This window comes from Juglans microcarpa x Juglans regia, chromosome 3D (assembly GCF_004785595.1).
Source record: "Juglans microcarpa x Juglans regia isolate MS1-56 chromosome 3D, Jm3101_v1.0, whole genome shotgun sequence".
In the NCBI taxonomy this organism is placed as follows: domain Eukaryota; kingdom Viridiplantae; phylum Streptophyta; class Magnoliopsida; order Fagales; family Juglandaceae; genus Juglans; species Juglans microcarpa x Juglans regia.
This window is the reverse complement of record NC_054598.1, coordinates 33,542,027-33,551,992: the sequence shown is the minus strand read 5'-3', so window position 1 is coordinate 33,551,992 and position 9,966 is coordinate 33,542,027. Positions and strand designations below refer to the sequence as shown.

Here is a 9,966-nt window from a genome sequence, read left to right as displayed (position 1 = left end):
TGGTTTGAGACTTGTATTATATTTTATTTGGGATGACTGTATAACTCTTTTTAATCATTTTACTTAGATTAGTTTGTATTAAAAATTATGGTACTAGTTGACTTGCTAAATTTATCCGCTACGTTGTTATTGTACACTGTTGCATGTACACCCACTTGGTACTATCGTTGGGAAGCGTGACCGTGTTGTCATTATCCTAGCGTCTCGATTTCCGTGTTTCTTTACATGGGGGTCGGGGGCGCCACAAATATAGTGACCTTCTCGTTTAGAACATCGACACGGTGGGAAATCTGGGCGACAGTCTCCTCTATAACTGTGATCTGTCTGTCGATCTGCCGGTTGATATGCACAGTAAGATCTGAGATCACCACATGAACCCAAGGAGGCCACGCATCCCCCGTAGATGTACTCTTCGACGGCTGACTAGTACTCCCAACACAGGGCTCAACTTGGGTCAGAGGATCAAGATCAAGTACAAGGCTAGGCTGATGTCGAGCATGCCCCTTCCTCTGTCCAATGCTTCGATCTATGTGGTAATGTCGATGGGGCTCATTTGGTCTATATTCCACTCCTCCACCTTAGGTTGCACACTCTGGCCCAGTAATAGCTTGGTAATGAGGACTCCATATGGGAGGTTATTCGTGGAGACGACGCTTGTCTCGTAACGGATCCTTTCAAAAATACGAAGTGGCAAGTCGATGGGGTCTCCACGTGCCACTCGTATAAGGAACTGTGTGCGTTTCCGATTAAATGTGGTCTTATGTCCCACAAGATCTACATTTATTGCAACAATAAGATGCAACATGCGAAAAAAAGGGAGGAGCTATACCTGGCTGAAAGAGTTCTTCCTATCGATATGGTCTCGGTCACTCCCAGTGAGGATGTAGAAATCCTCATCTCAGTTGTCATCCTCCTCATCAGTATCCCCAACCTCCGATCGGTCAACTGGGGCAGTAGATGATACATAAATGCCTAGATCTGCATCTACTTGGGATCCATACATAGGCTGAGCATCTCCTGCAGTCAATATCTGAGCTACGCGATAGATCTCTAGAAGCTCTGCGATGACATCCACCGAGACCTTGAACTGAACACTATGTACTGTCACGGTGTGAGAAGATACATCTTTAGGCATGGATCACATCTGCGTATAAAACTTCTAAACTATTGAGGCTTATATGTTGCCCCTCAATGTGTAGATACTCATCCAGCCTCTCGTTTGGAACACGTCTCAAATACTCTTTTGCTCCCATATGAGGTCGTGGAAGTGGTTGATCATGACTTCTTGTTCATGCAACACTGTTCGAGCCCCAATTCGAGACATGTCCTTGCTTGATCCTTTCCCCCCCTTTTCCTAGTTGTCAGAAGAGGAGTCATATCCTGAAAGAAAGAAAAAAAAAATTAGCAATATTAATATTATGTTGGATATTATGTACTGTAATTTAAATTATTTTTGGTACACGTTCAAATGTAAAATATCAAGTTCAGAGGATAAGTTTATTCGTGCGAACGTTTTGATTATTATGTTCGCATGTGAGATTTTCTATTATAAGCATTCCAACGTAAGATGACAAATGTTCGAACGTGACGGCTAAAATATACATTCGAATGTACAAAACATATCACTTTCGCACGTGAGGAACTTGTTGAACGTATTTTAATTCAACTAGTTCAAATAATAACTAGTAACACTACAAATTCTTAATATAAACATCAACCCCAAACATATCGCATCATCAAAACACAACAAATTTATTGAATAAATTCATCAATACTCATACAAATCTTCTTTACTTAATCCACTATACTTATCTCACTTATGCTCCATAATCTTTATTCTCAATTGAAATATTCAAATCATCTGAAAAATATTGTAGAGATAAGGGGTGAGATATCTATAACTCAATAAACAGAGAACATATACTAATGTGTAAATATAAGGATTTACAGAGTCCAGAATGTAAAAAAAAAAAAAAAAATTATTTTCAGAATGCAGAATTAGAACAGTAATAAAAAATATTAGAGTGAAAGTTCAAAAATATTTTTATTTAAAATTCCTTTGGCACAGCATAACTAAAACATCATATCATAACATAATTCTATGTTTAATTCTCGTGGTAGGGTTGTGCAACCCCGACAGCCAACTGAGCAAAAATAGAATGTGAATATTCCCCTTATTATTCTCGGAGCACAGGAAAGACTACGCAAAAAATCACTTTGTTTCCAAAGTGGGTGAACAAGAACAAAAAAGTTGGTACTAACCTGAACAGAGGCCACAGGTTTACACCCGTGGTCAGGTCAGAATGGAACAGAAACATAATGTCATACCAGAGGTTTTAGAAATCACATCATGTTATATCAGAGTCAGAACATTTTCAGAACAGAACAAAATCAAATTACAAAATTATAATTTATGCACAAAATTTCATATCTGTTCCATTTTGCACTGTTTAGAAACAAAATACCAAAATTAGCTCATGTCTACACCAGTCATGCCAGAAAATACTTTATTCTTATAAAGAATTTTATGAGTAATGCAAAACAAATAACTGAGATTGTTTCAATTTTTTTTTTTATAACAAAACATGCATATTTTTCCAAAATTGACCTCAGTCCATTTTATTTTTATGCAAAGTTCAGCATAGGAACCATGCTTACCTGAATTTCTTAACTTTTCATAAATTTTCCTCAACAATGCCGAACAACTATAATTCATCACCTAAAAACAAAAAATCATATACCTTGAATAAATTTCCAATTGAACAGATACCTTGTGTTTAGATCTGAAATACTCAAATTGCCTATTTTAATTCCTCAAAAAACCTAAAAATTGTAACACCCCGTATTTTAGTGTATTTTTATTGAATGATTATTTTTATTTTATTCAAAATTATTCTCTTCTTTTAAACTTATTGGATTTTAATTGGATTATTTTTTAGGATTTTTAATTGGTGAAAATTAATTTTTATGTGCTTTCTTAATATTTATTTATTGTTGTGCATTTAAATTGTTTTTCATATTTAATTAATTACTGTGGGATTTAATTATTTCAATTTGACTTTTCCATTACGTTTAAATTATTTTATTTAACTTGCTGTTTTAAAATCTTTTCCGTTGGATCATTTTTGTGACTCAAGATGTGAGGATTAGACCTTATTTCTTTCTCTGTATTTTCTCTTTCCTCTGTTCTTTTTCTTCCTTTTTCTTTTTCTTCTTTCTTTTCTTTTTCTTTTCCTGGTTCTTCCCTTCCCGCGCGCGTCCAGCTCCCTCTCTCTCTCTCTTCGTCCATTCTTCTCCTCCCCAGCCCGCCGCCGTGCGCCGGCAGTGGTCGACACCGCCCGACTCCCTAGCTTCCCCAGCCACCGGCGACGCTACCCCTCCATTTCCAGCTCCATTCGCGCCGCCGTTAGCCACCACGAGCCTCTCCAAGCCGCAGCATTCTTTCCGCCGCTGCGCCGCCGTCGCACCACCATTGGCCACCATCTTCACACCACTTCATCCTCGACCTCTTGGCAACCCATTGGACCCAACCCCACCTCCGATCCGTCACCGGTGAAGCTCCACCATCTACATTTCTGATTTGAGTATTTTGGTCTTCTACCGCCCATTGCGCCGCCACCCACGGCCAACCTTCACTACCACTAGCTTCACCGACCTCCTTAGGCCCTACTCTATCGTTTTCGGGTCTTCGTTTGTCCCCGTTTGAAAGTGGGTATTTGTGACCCACGGCCACAGTGTATTTTGCACTGTTACGTTGCTCAGACGTCATTTCTTGCAGTTTCGTGATCCATCGGAAATTGCTATATAGCGCTGTAAGTATTTCTTCAAAGAATTCTTGTGAATTTAATGTATTTTTGCACTAACACATTTCATTGTATTTGAACTGCTGATTGGTTTTGCCAGACTGAGTCCAAAGAGTACGGGGGTCGGATGGATTGGTGATTGAAGTTGTTTGGTTGGATTTGATTGGATTGGATTGGTAATTGTTGGTTTGGATATTATGTTGGTTCATGTACATTGCATTTGGCACGCATGATCATGTTTGTAAAGGAAAACTGGGTTTTCGTGTATTGCATTCATGTTCATGTGTTTATGAAAACTGGGTTTTCATGTGAGTATGGAATTTGGGTGCGTGTGTATCACGACCCCAAGCCGAGATGGGGCATTATCTTGGTGGAGCTCCTCTGGTTACTCGGGAGCGAAATATACTGAGTAACGTCCCCTGGATTGTCGCTGGGCGACAATGGGATCGGACGAGAGATTCGTGCCGACTCCGTGGTCCTTCTGCTGGCGGGGACTAGAGGATGTCTGGCCACGTACGCGCTGGGCGCGGAACTGGGCATCGCTGGTTGCGTAGTGTGGGTGCTTGGCCATGTACGCGCCGGGCGCGGAACTGAGCACCGCTACGAAGCCAGGACGTGCGGATGGTCCATAGGGGAGGCCATGGTGCATAGGGTAATAACGGATTAATTGGCTATTTTCTGGGAAAATAGTGTGCGTTGGATTTTGTGTAAATCATTTTCTAGGAAAATGTTTTACGGATATTTTGGGCCAAAATGAGATTTTGGCGTGTGTTGAAATAATTATTTTCGGGAAAAATAATGTGTTGAGTAAAATGCATATTTCATCATATGCATGCATGTTGGTTGCATTAAATGCATTTTATTTTTGAGGATTATTTGGGTTATACTTACCTGCGATACCATTTTGTGGTAACGCAGATTTTGATACAGATGATGAGGAGGAGGGCGAGCCTGAGGAGACGGCTCCGCCTGAGGTTTGATCTGGGATCACTCGTTTGTTTATTTGAAAACTATTGTATTATATTTTTATGGATGACTGTATAACTGCTATTTAAATTTTTACTGATGTTTGATTGTAAATAAATTCTGGTACTTAGTTGACTATCCGCTGCGTTATTTTATTTGTACACTGTTGCATGTACACGCACTGGCACTTCGTTGGGATGTGTGACCGTGTTGTCACCATCCTAACGTCTCGATTCCTGTGTATTTATATAAGGGGGATTGAGGGCGCCACAAAAATTCTCTTAACCCAAAAATATCATTATTCCCAAATACTTTGATTTCCACATAGTTCCTCAAAACAATTTCAAGGATAAATCATGTTGCTTCAAAAATTAGTCTTATAATATCGTCCATGAAAACACGTGAATTTGACACTAAAATTATTAAACCCAAATCACATAAATATTATAAATGTATAACCACAAAAAAATTACCAGGCCCAAATTAATTTAGGACCCAAACTAGAACACCCCATCTGGACTTAGAATATCCAACCTTGTGTGATCAAGGATGGCCCACTAGAAGAAAAATAAGCCCAACTTAAGATCAAATCCACCATTAATAAAAGGCAAACCCGAAGCTAATAACATTATATCTGCCATGACTTGCCTAAGGGCATGGCCGTAAATTACTAATACTAGAATGTAAAACCTAAAAGTGACTCAAGGTAGCACAAAGTGTAGATCCAGATGTATTCAAACAACGGCTTACCAACAATAATAAAGGCCACCGCCTGAGATAAGCAGGTCACACAACTACCACTCCAGGCGGTCAAACCAAGATCAGCAACGGTGGCATCGTGTGGGGTGGTGAAGTTGAAAATGAGAGAGAGTGCGAGAGAGAGATGAAAAGATGAGCGAGAGAGAGAAGGTTTGAGCATTTGCTCACCTAGCGAAAACCAAGCACCAACCAAAAAGAATCCAATGACTGGCAACGATGAACTCACGGCGGCATCCTTTGTGGCACGTGGTGGAGTTCAGAGAGAGTCTATTCGGAAAGGGACCGAGAGGAAGTATATCTTCTAGCGAGATGAAAGCGTAACAAAAATAACTAGATGACGTGGTGCAAAGTCATGGGACCGTGTCTCACGGCTAGACCATGATGCCCTGGTGGCAAGTTGCAGGCCCAGCTTTCGATAGAAATAGGTTGAGCATAAAACATGCTCTGTTTTCATGTTTAAAAATAGAGATCTTTGGTTTCCTTTGAGCAGGTGGCTAGATGACGGTTGTTCTTGGTGCAAGGTGGCAACGGTGTAGTGGTTGGCTTTTGTTTGGCTTTGCGCGGTAGCTGAGGGAAGAGACATGGAAAACATGGCTGTTTGGGTATATGCGTGGGTGGAGGCGTTAGGCTAGGTTTTAGAACGGTGTGGAGAAACTGAGCTACGGTGGTGGAATTGGGTGGTTGGTGGTGTTTGTAAGTAGGAGGAAGGAAGCGGTGATGGTGGCCTTGTCATGGCTGAGCGATCTCTTCTGTGGTGCAAGACTCTACGTTATAAACTAAAATGTACTTTGAGAATAAAAGAGGTTTACAATGGAAAACATTAATCTTAAGAAGTTTAATTGTATGAGAGACCTTTTATCTTAAGAAATTAATAAAATAGCAAGCCCATTTAAAAAAATTCGATATCCACCAAAATACAATTTAGACCTGCAACAGTATATAAAAAAATAATACTCGAAAATTAATTGGGCTCTTCATACCTATAAATGCAAAAACAAAAGTTTTAGAAAATGACTTGCTGCTGAACCCAGGTGTTACAAGATTCATGTTCTTGCTTCTACACATCTCATTGCTTTGAGTTTTTACCAAATAGTGAATCTTGGACGTGGAAGACCATACTGCTCCATTCTTCTCTCCAGTGGCTATAGGTATGCTCTATTTGTTAGATTTCTACACAGATTTGACAATAGATCTTGGTTTTTCAAATTTATTACAAGATCCAACACATATTTCATAAATGAGTATAAAAATTCTACTCAATAGCTTACACTACACACTTGTTGAGGGAGAAAAATAAAAAGATACAAAATAAAGACCCATAACAGCAGGTGTGTGATGTAAGTTTATTGAGTAGAAGAATTCAAATGAGTAATGCTAGATATAATTATCAAGTGTGTTAATCCGTGTATTCCATTTGAAAAAAAATAAGGTTCATTAAATGATGCATTTGCATTTCCTTTACTACTGCTTTACTACCTAGCTATATTTTTCTTTTTATTCTTTGAATCTGGATTTAAAAAAAAAAAAAATTCCTAGAACATGACCTTATTGCAAAATTTATAAGAAAATAAATCTAAGGTGCTATTAACAGAATTTCTTTTAAAAAAACTCTTAAAAGAATAATACTATATACATTCATAGAGTACGCAAACATCATATGCCCCCTTAGAATATTAAATCTAAGGTGCTATAAATAGAATTTCCCTTTCGTGCATTATTCCAAGAAATGTCAGTAGTGCTTCCAATTTTTTTTTTTTTTAAAAGAGTCTGGGCCACCTGTCCATGAGTGACCTGTTCCCAATTTTATTCAAGAAAACCCTCACTTATGACAGAGGAAAATCGTGGTTACAAGACTAGCTAACCCAAACTATATTCCAGTAAAAGAAACACATAAAACCAAACCAAAAAAGAAACGACCCAGGGAACCTTAAACTGTAATGCTGGGAAGACCCAGTTTATCCATACGAAGGATACCCCTGACATGACGGGGAAGTAACCTACCCTCCTCATATCTACATGTCAAACCTGCTTCATCTTGCCGTGCCAAAAAATCAGCAACTTGATTTGATTCCCTATATTGATGCCGAATAACGAATTGGACACCTTGAAGCTCTTTCAACGTCACCTCCCAAAACTCCCAAAGATACCAAATTGTACAATTTTTTGAGAGAATCCAGTCAACTATTATTTTTGAATCACACTCAATCTCCAGATTAAAAAATCCCAACTCTTTACCTAAAATAACTCCCGCATGTAAAGCACGAAGTTCGGCCTCATTATTCGTCCTCTACCCAAAAAAAACTAAAAAAGCATCTTTTACATTCCCGATAGCATCTCGGATCACACCTCCTCCCCCACAAGAGCTTGGATTATCCCTACAACTCCCATCCACGTTCAACTTCATATTTCCACTAACTGGTTTTTTCCACACAACTAGACGTGGCATGCGACATTGACTTTGAACTGCTGGGATATCAAAATTGACAAGAAACCGCTCATCACTAGGCGAGACGGGCCCTTTCTTCATTTGTTCCACAGCCAAATTCTTGAGCCAAAATTTATTGAAATCCACAGACCCTCCACCGAGCAATCAATCCCTTCCATACGTCTTCCGCACCTGCGTTGCCATAAACACCAAGTAATGATCATGGGCAACATACCAGTCAAAATGCCCCTTGACGAAGACTTATTGGCCAATGAAAACCATTGGAGAATACATCCCCACCAGATTCCTGCATACATGATAGGTAAACCCATCACCCTGGCCGCTCTCTCCCATATCTACTTTGCAACATTGCCAGAGCACAGAACGTGTTCCAGGGTTTCCACGTTCCCAATATTACAGCAATCGCATCTCGAAGCCAAGTGCACCCCACAGTTCTACACTCTGGAATCCACCGACAGACAGCGGAAGCGAGCCTTCCTCATGAACAGTGACATTTTTTTGGGTAGCAATTTATACCAAATGCACTCCATTCCTAGGATTTTCTTTTGTTTTAAACGGATAACCTCCCACGCGTTTGCTGAAGAAAAATTCCATCCGATGTCGGCTTTCAAATGATACAATCAACCCCTTCCCTTTCTGCCGAAACAGAGCTAATAATCTCCCCATAACTTTGTTACCCACCAACTCCTCCAACAATTCCAAATCCCAACCAAAATTAACCCAGCACTCCTTAATCTGAAGCAGAGGATTGCAATAGTAGTCGCCCGTAAACATAAAGGACCAGACTCCAACCATTGATCATACCAAAACGACTTCTTACCCTCTCTAATACGCCAACGAATATTATTGCTAACATCCAGCAAAACTCTCATAATCGATTTCCAAAATCATGAGCATTCAGGTGTTTTTATGCAAGCATCAGATGACCCATTTTCACATATTTGGCCTTGAAAAACCTAGTCTGTATATTATCCAACGACAACAACCTCCATGCAAATTTCATATGGAGAGAATGTTGGACATCCACAAACTTTCTGAGTCATAGTCCCCCTTCCACAGTCGGTGCACACATCTCTGACCAAGGATACTACTTCCTCTTAGCTTTGCCATTACTCTCGCCCCAAAAAAAAGTCGATAAAATTGAGTCTATTTTTTCAAAAGACACCAACGGAACACTTAACGCAGCCAACAAATGAGTGGCCATGCAAGAAAGCACATGCTTCAACAATATTAATCGACCTTCTTGGGACAGCAGTTTAACTTTCCAACCCGCCACTTTATCCCGAATTTTATTCACCAATGGCTCTATGGATCTAACCGTTAACCGCCCAGTCACTAATGGAACCCCAAGATAGGTAGCCGGAAAAGACCCTTCCACAAATCCTGAAATTCTCAACAACTCCCACCTTTGAGCAAAGTTAATCTGCCTGGAAAAATAAATAGCCATTTTTCCCGTGCTAATTAATTGTCCCGACCAGCTTTCATACTTCTTTAAGGTCCTCAAGAATCTTCGAAACGACTTGGCATCCCCATTTGTAAAAACCAACAAATCATCTGCATAAAGTAAATGCGATACCAAGGGGGCACCTCTTGGATGATAAAATTTTCCAATTCTTCTTTCCTTGAAACTATTCACTAAAAGGCGAGACAAAATTTCCTCCATAATGATAAAAAGATACGGCGACAGTGGATCACCTTGCTGCAAACCTTTAGAAGGCTTGAAATAGCCCTTGTAAGTTCCATTGAGCATAATAGAGAACTGGGGAGATTGGACACACTCCGCAATCAACTTACAAAAGTTTTCATTAAAACCAAAGCTACTCAGGACCTGCAAAAGAAAATCCCAGTGAACTCTGTCATACGCTTTGGCCATATCAACTTTCAACAACATATTACCACCCTGTGTCTTTTTATTCAATGACTAAACCATCTCCTGAGTAAGCGTAATATTTTTAAAAATACTTCTCCTAGGAATGAAAGCTCCTTGCTCCT

General features: G+C 39.6%; 1 long non-coding RNA gene across 1 annotated transcript; it reads right to left on the bottom strand.

Moving 5' to 3' along the window:
• Positions 1-251: 251 nt before the first annotated feature.
• Positions 252-6,279, bottom strand: LOC121255849. The gene is made up of 3 exons (XR_005938863.1): positions 5,520-6,279; positions 4,996-4,997; positions 252-671 (listed from the first exon to the last, which is right to left on the bottom strand). It is a non-coding gene; the product is annotated as an uncharacterized LOC121255849 (long non-coding RNA).
• Positions 6,280-9,966: the final 3,687 nt, after the last annotated feature.